General features: G+C 40.2%; 1 protein-coding gene across 1 annotated transcript in view; it reads right to left on the bottom strand.

Annotated features, from left to right (window-relative positions):
• The window catches only part of LOC109473721 (docking protein 5-like), a 34,317-nt gene extending 24,923 nt beyond the window's left edge, over nucleotides 1–9,394 (bottom strand). The window contains exon 1 of the mRNA XM_019773710.1: nucleotides 9,172–9,394. The gene's annotated coding sequence lies outside the window, so the exon portion shown is untranslated. The remainder of the gene's footprint in view (nucleotides 1–9,171) is intronic.
• Between the last annotated feature and the right edge of the window lie 4,830 nt (nucleotides 9,395–14,224).

Raw genomic sequence — 14,224 nt, 5'->3', positions numbered from 1 at the left:
CATGGTACAAGCTATAGACTTACATAACTGAGCTTTATCATAGCTGTAAAACACATTCTTACTTTTAGTTAGCTCCAAGATCTGCCTGGATATTACTAGTGACTATAGGTACTTTTCAGACCAGAAGGTGTGCAGTGATTGACAGCTTTCAGCCTCTAATTATACTGTACTGTTTACCACTCACTGAGGCGGTCTGCTTTAACATAAACATAAACAGAACAAAATAGAGCACACTGGCTACTTAAGATGAACAAAATTGGCTTATGAAGTAATATATTTCTTTTTTTTTTCTCTGTGAATATGACTTCAGTATGAGATAGGACCATGGACATATTAGTACATGTATATGTATTATGTTTAGAAGCATTTCCCAGAAAACAACATTAGGGGGAGTTTTACACTCTGGACAGCTCAATCAAGTAGGTAATGAGGCTTGATTAACTGAGCTGTTATTGGGTATGCAAATGAAGCCAATTACCTGGTGGCATTCCTGTAACATGGCTTCACTGAATGAAGGGGTGTGGATGGTGCAATCAAGTCATTTTGCTTACTGCAATTAACAGGAGGTGCAGGTCTGCTGTATACAGATGTAACTGTTAAACATTACCAATATATCTCAGTAATGGGATTACTTTATCACATAAGGCCACACCAATTTGATCTGTTGGTTCTAAGAAGATTTGTTTCAGAAAAAATATGAAGCAACAAAAAAATAAAATAAAGATAGGCCTAGGCATCCTCTGATAACCCCAAAGGCTATGATAGGAGCCATGACACCAGTATACCAGGCTGGTATAGAATTCAATGAATTTTAAGTTTTTTATAGAAACAATGTATTGATACATGGAAAAATTGTAACAACAAGGAAGACAAGGAGCTCTCTTCAACTGTTTGCTGATAGTTATCATATATAGACTATTAGAGAGTATACTGGGGGTAGGTATTTCCAGTTACCTTAGAGCAGGATATTTTGTAGGCCATAAGTTGTACATTGTATGTGTCCACCTTTAACGACTCTCCCCTAAGAATCAACCATTTCCTTTGTATCTGGTTACAACACTTCACTCTCCTCTCCCTTTCTGTTTGCACTAGCCGACCAATCAGGAAGTGCCCTTGGCTGGAGTGGGTGTGATGAGGATGTCTGAACATGTTGTGAGGTGGAGGAAAACACTTGAAAACTCTCTGCCATTCTTCAGACAGTCACCCACTCCACTGACCGTTGTCTGCAGTCCATGAACAACACACTGGGATAACATGTTTGCTCACTTCAGCAGCCCTTGCTCTGCATTCTCAGACTTGGCTATGCTTCTTCTCCAAGCAAACGTGTTGCTTTGGCTCCTTTTGTATGTCTTCCAGGCTGTATCTTATTTTTACAAGTCCCGGTTAATGTAAAAATTATAAAAGTACCTTCCAATGGTGCACACAAATCATGTCAAAAAAGTACATGTACTTCATCCTGGATATTGATTATTCTTCTGTGCTCAAAGTTTTGAACTGTTGCCAGTGTTAAAATATCTTCTGACTAGCACTGATCTCATTGAAATGCTGCTTAATTTACAAAGAATTACAGTTCTAGGGTCACTGATTCAAAAAGGTCATGTAAATCAGGAATTTAAACTCTCCACAATGCCAGCTTTAGCTAGTGTTCTGTTCAGATTTGTATTTGTTCCTGTTTTCTGGTCACGAGGCAACTGTTCATCAATGTGATCCTTGGGATAAAGTCAACCTCTAAGCTATGTGTATTTTTGGTACTGCAGAAAAGGGGAGCACGCTAAAAGACATCCTTTCAATACAATCATCTGGCTTTCCCCAGAAGAGAATTTGGGTTTGAGAGAATTCTTTTGTTTGCTTTTTCATTATGGCTCGGGTGTACCCTGTTATTACATGGCTCGTAGACGTTGTGCCCCACTTGGCAAGAAGAAACAACTCCCCCCCTGGCCATTGTGGCTCTATTTGCTAATATTGTCCCATCCCTCTGTCCCTTTTACTGGCGACTGCTGGCAAGTCCTTTCACATTTCTTGGCTCACTCAAACCTTTTTAAGGCCCTTTTATGGAAGTGATTTGAATGATACTACGTACTCTGTGTGAAAATTCATTTTGTTAACTTGAATGAACAAATGCCAGCTAGAAAGGGTCAACAATCATCTGCACTGATTTTGAAAACCTACCTGTAAACAATTACACAAAGATGCTAGTACATGTAACATGAAAGATCATGTTGAACGTTTGGGAAATGTCCATCTAAGTTGCCCAGCAGGAGATGAGAGATTGGCTTGAGTAATGAACAGTTAGTACTTCCTTTTTTTGGATTATTAAAATGATGTCAGTAAGCATATGCCTTATTATTCATCTTGTATCCAAATGGCATTCGGCTGAAATTAGACCGTGTCATCCTGATGTTTCAGTTGGTAGAAAATTCCAGGTTTTAGAGGTCCCGACGGGCGCTCCCTCCCATGCTGAGGTGGCATAAAGGTCTTCCTGACCTTGACATCAGTATTCCATACAGATTCAAAGGCAGACGACTTTCTCTTGTCAGCTTCACGCTGGGAACATATTGCCGGCCCTGGCTCAGCCTGCCAGCAGAATTCAAAACAGACAGATGGAGGTTCCTTAACCATACTGTCAATATGACCAACACTTGGAATGGCTACAACTACAAAAGGTATTCTTTGGACGTATCATAAAGGTACATTGAGGTGCGAAGCTGTTTTTCTGCTTTTTGAGCACTTATTTCTGAACGTTGGAGACTCTACACTGTGAGTTTTACATGAATTATGGCAGCACTGATAGGCGCTCTATCCCATTATAGCTTTATCTTTAGAACTCCACGACTATCTAAACTCTGGTATGATGGACTTCTGTGCTGGCGGGTTTGTAGACCGGCCACACTGGCTCAGACTAAAACATTACAGTCATGACCGTCATGCACGGTAGAAACCGACACGACTATCATCATGCTTCACCAGCACAAATGGACATGAGTTCATGCTTAACTGGTCCATTTTTTCTGGAAATGGTCGGGCTTGAGCGGAAATCACATTCTTATCACACTCTCTGTATGAGGGTCTGCATGCCCTTTTTCGTTAACCGTTATGGGCTATTTCAATTTACCGTTAATCGTTGCCGGCCCGCTCTAATTCAACGTTAAGCGTTATCAGTATATTCCTCGTGAAGCGTTATTGGTCGTTTTAATTCAACGTAAAACGTTATTTGTCATCCTGAATTCAGCGTTAAGCGTTAATTAATAATTCTTCGTTACGCCTAATTTTGCCTATCAAAGTGCAGGAAAATGCGTCATTGAAGGTTTAAAAATACAAAATTTCCCGGGGGAGAATGCCCCCGGACCCCTCTACATTGCTCGCGCCTTTGGCGCTCGACTCGCGCTTCTGCGCTCGGTCCCTTCGGCTCTAGCCAGAACCAGTTTACCCTTCAATTTCCGGAGGTTTGCGGAGAGTTACAGAATTTTTTAACGAATCCGTCATGCAACCTTGACAGGCAAATTAACAAAAACCTTGAGTAAAATATGAAAACATCAGAAGGACCGACAAAAACTCTCCACCATGATTTGCCTCTCAAAATGCGGGAAATTGCGTTTTTGAAGGCTTAAATATCCCGGGGAGCATTCCCCGGACCCCCTAGATTACGAACGCCTTCGGCGCTCCCATCTCAAAATCCATCGGTAAAACTGGGCAGACTGAAAAAAATGCAAGCTGGCCGAAGTCGACTCGGACACCCCGGTATTTGTGGACGCACTCGGGGACCAGGGCAGGTGGGAAACACAGGGAACACATACCTTTAATGCATGCTTCATTACATGTAAGGTGTACGTAATTTTGTCAGTGATCACCTTTTCTCACAAAGCGAGATACCAAATCCAGTGCAGCTCGAAAAAAAGCCTGTCAATTTACCGTTAAGCGTTGCCGGCCGTCCTGAATTTACCGTTAAGCGTTATCGGCCCTGCTGAATTTACCGTTAACCGTTGCCAAGACCCCCCCATGCAGACCCTCCTGTATGTATCCCTGTTATGAAGTATAGCAGCACAGCAAGAATATGCCTTTGATAAGAAGCCTGAAGTCGAAAGCAACACTTCCTCCTGTAAGTAACCTGTCTGTGTGACGTTTCTCCGCTGAAAATGCAAGTAGGCCAAGGGCCTTTGAAACAGAGGTGCATCACTGCAGCAGCTCGGAGAATTCACACTTTGGATGGGAATCATCCCTGGAGAAAAAAAGGCCATCAGACTTCCCTTGGACGGCCGCACTACCACAATCCATCACAAAGGAACTGAGCTGGTACAGAAATGGACGGAAGAGCCAACTGCTGCACACGTCCATTAAGATCAAAAGACCTCAGGTCATTGAATGGAAGGAGGGAGTCAAAATGTTCCCAATGCAAGATAAATGCACCTTTCAAACTCACCCGGCAATTAGCTATCTCCCTGCCGGCTGACCCGGTCTTCCTTCCAGGCAGCATACCTCGGACCGGGGAGCCCAAATTGTACCCAGTGATAATGGGTAGCAAAAAAACTGCCTTCAACAAAGAAAGGCTACTTCTGGATCCTGGAGGGTTTCCAAGCAGAGCCATTTGTCTACTCCTGTCGATCCATGTGTTTAGTGACCTGTGAGAAAAGCCTACTAAGGCACTTGGACCTGTTCAAATAAAGGTGCACAAAGCTCTGCCCCACAGAAAAATTCTTTAAGCTGGGGAAGTACCCTAGCTCCAGCCTGCCTGAAGGAGAGGGGCTTTACTAAAGCAAACAGAAATGAAAGCACCAACAAATATGGACCACAAATGTATCATAGCACTCAAAAAAAGTTTTGAACCACTCCAACACCAGCATTTGCACTAGTAAAATCATACCGCACAGCACACTGTACAAAGAAGAGATGTATCAGTCTTGCAATCAATGTGTTCAAATGACAAAGGAAAATTTTCCTCTTACACACCTCCAAACTCAGCCCCAAAAATGCCTGATCAATATTGCCTGCACTGTCATTCCTGCTGGAGGTTCATATCTTTAAATACGCTGGCTGCAGATGTGTGATTGTAGGATAAGTAATATTGGGGAAGTGTAAATCTTCAATCTATTCCTGTAGTTGTCCCTGAAATAGCAATTTCTGAAAAAAATCAATTTCATAATCTCCTACCTTGTCCTCGAAATGGCAAGGTCAGACAAAAATCAATTTTGCTCTCTCCCTTCTTTAACATTTCAAAGAAGTTTTGTAACACACCGCGAAGCAGACATGATAATTGGATTATGTGAAAATCCCTTTAGAACCGACCCTATGGAGGGTACTTAGTACCCTCAAGGCTCTTTGTGAAAAACTTCTTTGTCACACCTTTTCCTTTTGATATGTAGAAAAAGAATGCATGATCCTTTTCTCTACTTGGGACATAATGCAGTCCTTAAGAAATATGAGGTTAGCAGGCTCCATGATTACTCGTAGGTGAGCCACAGGAAAAAACAAGTGCAACTGTTCCAAGTAAAACCTGCAGTGCTAAACTTTCTGTACGAAATTTAATGAAAGTTCTTCCTGTATCTTAATCATATGTAACAGGTATAGCATACTTGAGTATGATTTATGTCTTATCCATAAGTTCTTCCTGTCTCCACAGTAACTGATTGAGTCTGTAAATCCTCTTCCATCAAACCTAAAATAACCATCACATTATACCACTTGCCTAATTTGTGCAAATCCCAGAGAGTACACTCGTGAAAAGATCAAAGCTCTCACCAGCGATTCATCTTAATCAAGATACCTTCGATTTCTTTGCCCATCTATAATCATCCCTTCTTTGTAATCCGGAGAGGATAAATTATTAAGAGAAACCTTATTGCCGGCACTGCTATAAACTAAGTGGCTGTTACAAAGGGGTTGTAAAATTTGATGTACTGGCAGGCTATCAACTTCCAGCTTATCTCCCAGCTAGCGCACATGTATGTGACTCTCCACTTCAAATATTTCTCCTGCCTATGCAGGGAATAATTCTGCCAACACCAGTGCTGTTTCTGTCAACTTCACTCAGCACAGCCAACACAAAATGCTTTCATAGGTTTCCATGATATATTGGTATGTGTAGCGGACAACATCCTCTGGGTGTGCACTTAGAAAACCAATTTGAGAGTGCTTCGTTCATTCTCAAATGATTGTGCTGCCTTCAGGCTTCCAGCTTTCTAATTACGTCAAGAGGGAAGCGAATTATGGGCAGGGAAATCTAATGGCATGATCACTGCCTGAAGTGGCACCAACAAAATGCTGCGTGTCCCCACACAATTCTCCTGAAGGATTTGTACACACAATTGTACGATCAATCTCACATGATTCTTCTTTCTCTGCTATGTTTCTTTCAATAGTTCTGCTAGGATTGGATTCCACTTACCCCCAGTAAGTCCTCCATATGTTGAAACTCACAGCAATTCTGATGGGAATGTACCAACAAGAGGACCAAGGGTGTGTTCTGAACATTCAGTCAGCCAGCTGGCATGTGCTAAGCACAAGAAGACATCATGCTGGCTCTGTTTTTATGCTGCCCCTCCTTTTCCTGCTCCACATCTGCTGTGGGGGTGTGGACCTCCCTGCAGAAATCCACTCAATCCAATAACCACTCTCATACAGGTGCCATTACAGCAGATTTGGGCTTTAGCTATGATGCCATGAATATGATAACAGGGTTTTGAGTAATACATGTTGACGTGGGTTACATGTATTTATTCAAACTGGTAGAGAATGTAGGATTGTCTGGAAACGGAATCATGAAGTTTAACTCAAAGACTACATATACAACTTAAAATAGTTTCTCTTATAAAGACCTTGATGCATGTTCACATTGCAGTTGCACTTCAATAAAAGAATAAGAAAAAGTTACTATCAATGACTTTTTCACCAAATGAAAATTTTAGGGAAAACACTTGTGTTTGATTGAATAAAATTGTTGTGCCGCAACATTTGTGCTAGGCAAATAATAAGGAAACAGAAACTCCAGTTATAAGAGAAAAGTAAGTAAATTCCCATTGATACAAGCTATGTGTGTTACATACAATCTTGACACCATCTGTCAAGTGTGAAACAAAGCATTGCTTGCCCTTGAGGCCTTTCGTTGAGGTAAAATACCGTCCACAACACAACACTACAGCCACAACACTGTAAAACTACAGACAACTTTGCAAACAGTAACCATCTACACTTCTCCGTTGGCCTGGTGCTATAAATTATCCTTTCGAAGTATTATTACACAATTGATACAATGAGACTTGTGGGGATGAATATAGAATCGCAGTGTTTGTTTTGTGATAAAACATGGCTCTATCGCAAATGGCCATCTACAGCTCAACAAAAGCATCAGCTCAAACTCAAACAAAACTAATGGCTACAGACACGTATCAACTTTCTTTTTATCACTACCTTTTATTTTGTCTTTGTGAAACAGGGACATGGGAGTGTAAGGTGAGTTGGTCAGTTAGGGTAAATTTTACATCAAAAAGGTTGTGAAGTGACTGTTCCACCTTATAGCAATAAAAACATTTTGCATTTACTTCTGACCAAGGACATGTCCTTGCTCTAACAGGCTTTGTTTCTGAAATCTTTCAAGATTGCTTATTCCATTAATTTTGCCACTGTCCAACTGTCCAGCTTGTGGCTGCTTTGAAGGGGGCTTTGAGGGACAGCTTCAAACGACTGTTAGACCCTGTTTAAAATGGTAAAGGACAGGTTTGTTTGATCCAGGGTATTCTGCAACCAGTTTCAGGGACAGCATCTTTCTCATGAAAGCTTGCATCCACACAACCCTACCCTCATTAGAAACCAGGTTCAAGCCATTTAGATTAGATCCTGATTCCTTCAAGAACACGATTTCTCAGAAAACCCATCAAGACTCTTTCAACCAGACCCAGTCTAAACGTTGACTCAAGAAGCTTAATGTGTGGTAAAATGCCCAAATCAAAACAGACTACACCCTCTCCCCCATAGAGTGTGAAGAATGTGTTAACACAACACAAGTCTACATGTAGTAGGTAAACTAAACAGGAAAGGTGTGTATTCTTCAATGTGGTCATTAACAGTTGTGTATGTCAATAGGATAGGCCTAATAAGGTACAAAGCTCTAATTCTACAGGTACACCACGTATGTATTTCTATAAAGTTTGTGGTATGATCACCCAAACATACAGTCAGACCAAGTCATGTAAGCACAATTTTTTCTCTACAAAATGAAGATGTGTATTGCAGTAGCTAACATATCCCAACCATGTGTTGAATATTCACAACCTGATTTGTTCCCTTCTTCACACATTTTAAACTTCAAAGTTTTCACAAGAGATTACTGTGAGCCCTGGCAACATAGGTATCTTCTTGAGACTGATAATCTGTTACATGCTAAGCCTTTAGTCATTAAGTCAAATAGCAAGTTTTCTGATGATTAAGGAATATAAGATAGAGTTGAAAATAAAGAAAAAATAAAAACATATATGATAATTCTGGGTGTAAATAATTTCTTTTGTCTTACAACAAGAGCTATCAAACTTTTCTTCATTAAATCTTATAATTTACGGAGTCGGGCTATCATATCTCCCTCATTAAAAAGAGAACACGCCCTGCATCAATATACACCTGTCTGCATGGCGCCCCTGTGTCTATTTGTACAAAGCGCACGATCAACTTTTCCTTCTCTGGAAATAATTTTACCAAAACATTGTTTGATAAACGGATGGGTGAATTCGCTGTAGGTGGGTTCATTAGCCGCCTTTAGGTCCGCTATTTTCTATTTGTCTTTCCACATTCACACTCTGCACAATGCACCAGCAACACTACACAAAAGACGGCGCCTATTGTAGCCTCTCAGCTGATCAAGCAAGGTGATAAAGCTCGGGCCGGGCTACCTGTGTCGACAATTCACTATAGGACGTTAAGAACTGTCCACTGAGAGAGTGACAGACAACAGCACTGGAATTGGCAAGGAACTGAGTTGCAGGGATGACAAAGATGGGAAGAAATATCGACAGACCGGACTGTGCGCGCTACAAGTGTTTGAAACGACGTGAAAATATTTCCCGAGCGGCCAGGTAGCCGCGGAACTCTAGACGCACCTTAGCGGCGTTCCCCTCCCGATATACACCGAGTTGACCTGGACAGGAAGCACACATGTCGGTTTTATAGCAAGGAAATAGTTTCACATACCTTACGATCGTTCCAAAATATAGTCGGCAGGGCTGTTCAAACGCTATCGCCTGGGGAAAACGGAGGACAGGACGAAACACGCTCCACCACGAGCCCAACCACCATTACTGAGGACACAGTGTCAACATTGCCACATTAAAGAGTCATCATGCCCAAATATGGATAGTGTTGGTTTTGCATGAGCCAAATATGGCTAGGCTGACCATATATGGTGGTGGCAATTAGCTGGTGTGGTTGCGGGGGACCGATCGTTTCAGGTGACAAGAGGTTGGGATGACCGGAGGATTGAAAGTTCCAAATAAACAAAAAGTGTCAAAAGTACTTCTCACCTTTCTTTAATTACCAGCCTTGAACACCTGGAGCACTCAATTTCCAAATAGACAACATTGGCTATAATGCATCAAATTTCTCCCAACGCACTTTCTCTTTATTTCTCCTGAAAAAAAAAAAAACATTTTTTTATGTTCATCAAAAATATCAACAGACATCACACTGTTAGCTTGACTACCAATCAGCCCAAGGACAGAGTCAATCCCGTGTCTACAAAAACCCCTCATCTACCAGATGGGGATGATTGACAGCTTGGAGCTAACACAGATTTCACACCCATCTTCAGCATTTCTGTGCTAAGTGCTGACAGGGTTAACCAAATGTCAGAGGAAGAAGACACCTGGGGCTTTGGAAAAGGAATGCAGAGGAGCCCAGTAAAATCCAACCTACAAGGCAGACAGACTGAGAAAAGATTGGCCAAAGTCTACACCATTAAGAAGCTCAAGAGACTGGTTAGTACCAGTGAGGCTTGTCTCACGAGAAATAAGTCAGCAGTCCAAAAGTTTATAAACTCCACACCTGCCAATTTAACTTCCCTGACATCTAGTTGGATATCTGACAAGGACATTTCTAAGGTTTTAACTTGACCACCAAATCGATTCAAAAAGATTTGATTTTTGCCTCTTACTAATTTGTAGTACTGCCTATCCTTTCCTGTATCAGCTCCAATTTTTAAAAAAATGCAGAATGTCCACAGAAAATTCTTCAAATATCGAATACAAAGAATATCTTCTTCATGTATTTTCCCTTTCCATGTTACTCCCGGTGAAGGCCATGCAGCGTACTACAGGTCAATGCCGTCTTGTTGTTGTTTTCAGTGAAAGAAGAAAACAGAGTCTGACGTAAACAAGAAAAGTGTGGGATAGTAAAGATAAAGCATTGCCGCACATGAGAGCTTATCCAGGCATTTCATTCTGTAGCCAGTCTGAGAAACCTTAGATTTGCATTCTGGGAGTCAATCAGTTTTCAAAGCTGTCAGATAAAAGAGTCCAGGACCATTGCATCATGCCAGAGGGTATTTCATTCAAACTGTATGATGAACAGTCCTTGGTACCAGGAGGCATGTACCATAGAAGAAGGATCTCAGAACAAAGGGAGATGAAAATGGAAAGAAGCAATTGTTGTACTAGTCTCAAGAAAGAAAAAAAGCACAATTACAAGTAAGTTTGCAAAAAAAAAAAAAATGAAAGCATTAAGACAAAACACTCGTAAAATACTTGAAATCATTTCCTGTCTACTTCTGTCTTCCATAACATCATAACATTACATGTCCAATGGACTGATTCATGATGTTTGATATTTAACATTACTCCTTTCAACAAAATGAAGATAGCAAAAAATATTGTTACCGGTATGAAACAGCAATGTCAAGCAAGAACCGTTAAATGTCGAGATACCCTATGTCCACAATATCTTGCTCAATATTCAAATTGTATTGAGACATGGAGACAACAGTGTGAGGATATTGGTCTGACTAAAAACAGTGATTAAAAAATGGCCTTTCCATGTAGTTATATGCTTGTGTAACGTGGTTACGGGGACGAGAGATAGAGACGACTTCACTCCCAGAGATGCAACTCAAGTACAGTTTCGTTTCGTTCGGGGACGAACGACATGTGAGAGGGGGCGAGTGTTGCAATGTGTTGTTAGGAGACAACCCCCCATGTCCTTGATGTGTGAATAAAGGACTCAGACCACAGTGTCTGAGGAGACAATTCTAGCAGGCAGTAACAGAGTGCGGACTTCTTCCATAGCCTCTCCTTCCAATACCCTACACTTGTACATATTTCTGTTGTCCAATTTCTCAGGGGTCTGAATGGCAGAAAACCCTTTTTCTTGTTTTTTTTTTTACAAATACTGAAAGAAGTCATCGTTTTCTTTTCAATTGATAACATGATCATACCTACAGTGAAATCATCATGGCTTGTCCTCGCGAAGTACAGATCTAGAAAAGCAGTCATATTCAATACATGTACTTGCTAAAACACATTCATGCCATCTCTTCAAAGCCAGGACTATATACATATTCATATACCTTTATTTGGATGAAGCTCTGACCCAAGAGGACAGTCTGCACAGGCGTTCATGTATACATGTTTAACTTTAAGAAAATGCTTTTTGCACGTTTTCAGTCAAAACACTTTCGTGTCTGTGCAATTTCTTTTTTTTAACCCTCACCCCCTCTCCTATCCCTCTTGGTTCACCCCTTAGGTCCTGCCAACCATTTCAAGGTCAGAATTTGCTACTGTAAGGCTGAACTGTTTAGCAATGGTGGAATCTCCTGACTTCCTACAGAACTGATTACTTGCCTTGGGGTCAAAAGGTCAGACATGCCATCAGCAGGATACAGTTGTCTCTTCCATCACTGGGGTGGAACTAAGAGTGGTGCTGTCACATCTGGACCAGAGTTGGGCACCACCCAGGTCAAGTTTACCTGAGAATCTGCTAATTGGCCTCCCGAAGGAACACAGATCAAAATGTCAAATCCTTCTGACAGACTGGAATTGAACTCCAGTAAATGAGCTAACAGTAAGAAGGATATGTAGGGATTGTTCTATAAAATCAAAAAATAGGGACGGTAGTCTCCAACCAATTCATAACACAGAGATACATGTACATGTACTAGTACAATAAACGTAGGATTGAGAATTCATGGTGAAATGGTGCATCTCTTTTTTTCCCTGAGCAACTTTAAAAGTGTTTTGTGTTTTACCCAGCAACCTTCATTTCCAGCCTTATCTAACTTATCAAATCAGCAGGGCACAGTATGGTCATAAAATGGCCCATAACACTACATCACAATCAACATAAAACATACATGCAATAGTAATACAGATCAAGCTGACTTCAATAAATATACACTTGCTTTATTCAAAATATAAAATTACTGATAGTGATGACATGTACATTGATTTTAAGCATGTGACATTGTTGAATGGTGGTACTACACCTTATTCTATGTGTATCATCAAATGTCTATGTTAGTTATTGTGTAAATACAGTACAAAATTGGAACCGTATAATACATAGTGTAAGGCAAGGTTATTGATTATGATGCTGGGTTAGTGCTTCTCTTCTATAGTAAGTAAAATTGTATACACTACAATATCGATGTAGAGTGCTACACACAAAAACACGTGAATTTTTGATAAAGTGGAATGTTATGAATGAAGAAACTAACAGCTATACAATTTTAAAATGTTATAAATTTGTTCAAGTAATGTTGATTCTTCACATGTAGATCATGGGCTGACCCAAGATTCTTACTGTCTATTGGTATTGATAGAGGCTTTGCTTGCTCAGTATAGCAGTAGCCACTATACATGGTAAAAAACATATTCATTGACTTGTGGCTTTCAACTGTATCATGCCAGCATGTTAAAAATCACATCATTTAAGAGCCACAGAAAACATGAAGATGTAGTTTAAAAATTCTTCTGTATGACAAAAGTGATTATAGTAATTCTTCTTACAGGTTGGTACATGTTGTATGTCACATTCATTTATCAACATGACTCATTCTTGTTTTCAGGGGAGTCACCAGTCAATCTGAATATCTAAGCAAATAACATTTTGTTACCTAAAAGCAATTGATAGATTTAAGGTATACAACCTATAAAATACTAAATCGTGACTATGACTATATACAGTGGCAACATATGCTGTTGCCAGTTTTCTTCTATTGTCATAAATGCACAGAAAAAGACTAATTTGGTCATAGTCATTATCTTGTACATATACAAGTAGTGCGTTTTATAAGTTAAACACACAAGTTCAAGAGTAACTTTCCACAAATGTAAGCTCAGTAACCAGTTGATGAAATTGCTGTTTCCAGCAACAGTGAAGATCTATCATACCAGTTCCACACCAGTGATATACGGGCCATCCATTCTGCAATAACCATTGCGATCGCTCAAAGGATACATCATATCAATCTTGGAGTTATCATCCAAGCTATACTTGGTTCTATGGTAGCCTTGTATTAACCTCCTCTCTGCAGTGAATAAATCCAGGCCCCAAATTTGCATTGGTTGCAACATGTCGGCAGAGAGAAGTTTAATGAGCATAATAGACAGGCCTTTCCTATCTACTGAGCCGGATGACAAATTTAGGAACCAGCAATTTGACTTTCATTAACAGTGACACTTTCTTTAATGAAAAAGATCAGACATCCCCTGAATTGGAAGCAACAAGGCCTTGTGAATAATTCAGTTATTCCAAGTTTGAACCCGGCATTTTCCCGAGGAGTTTTTCACAGGCTGTACACCCATTCTACAGTCTCAATTGCTTCCCACTGACCATTTTCAGCAGGATGAGCTGCTTGCTTTATAGCGCCATGGAGAAATGGAAATTTATCTTCAACAGGAGACAGGAAAGTAGGTTTAAAGCTACCCTTGGTACTAAGGGACTAGCATGATGTTTTGTCTCTACTAACACAAACCTTTTAGGTAAGTGAATATGCAGTAGAAGAGCATAACAATGTTCCAGAAAATTGTTACTTGATAGAAATGGTTGCTAATAATTATTCCACATGTCGATTGCATAATTTGTCTTGCAGGATAACTGGAATACATCACTGAATATTATCAATTTTATGGTTTATGTCAATATTTTCTATCAAGAACACAGTCTACAATATAAAACCAACATTGAAGTGAAATATGTATAGAAGAGAATAAAATATGAAGGTCAATTATAAAATCGTTGGTCATCCTAGATGGAA

This window comes from Branchiostoma belcheri, unplaced genomic scaffold (genome assembly GCF_001625305.1).
Source record: "Branchiostoma belcheri isolate BF01 breed outbred unplaced genomic scaffold, Haploidv18h27 scaffold3, whole genome shotgun sequence".
Taxonomy (NCBI): Eukaryota; Metazoa; Chordata; class Leptocardii; order Amphioxiformes; family Branchiostomatidae; genus Branchiostoma; species Branchiostoma belcheri.
The sequence above is the reverse complement of the archived record's forward strand: the minus strand, read 5'-3'. Positions and strand labels throughout refer to the sequence as shown.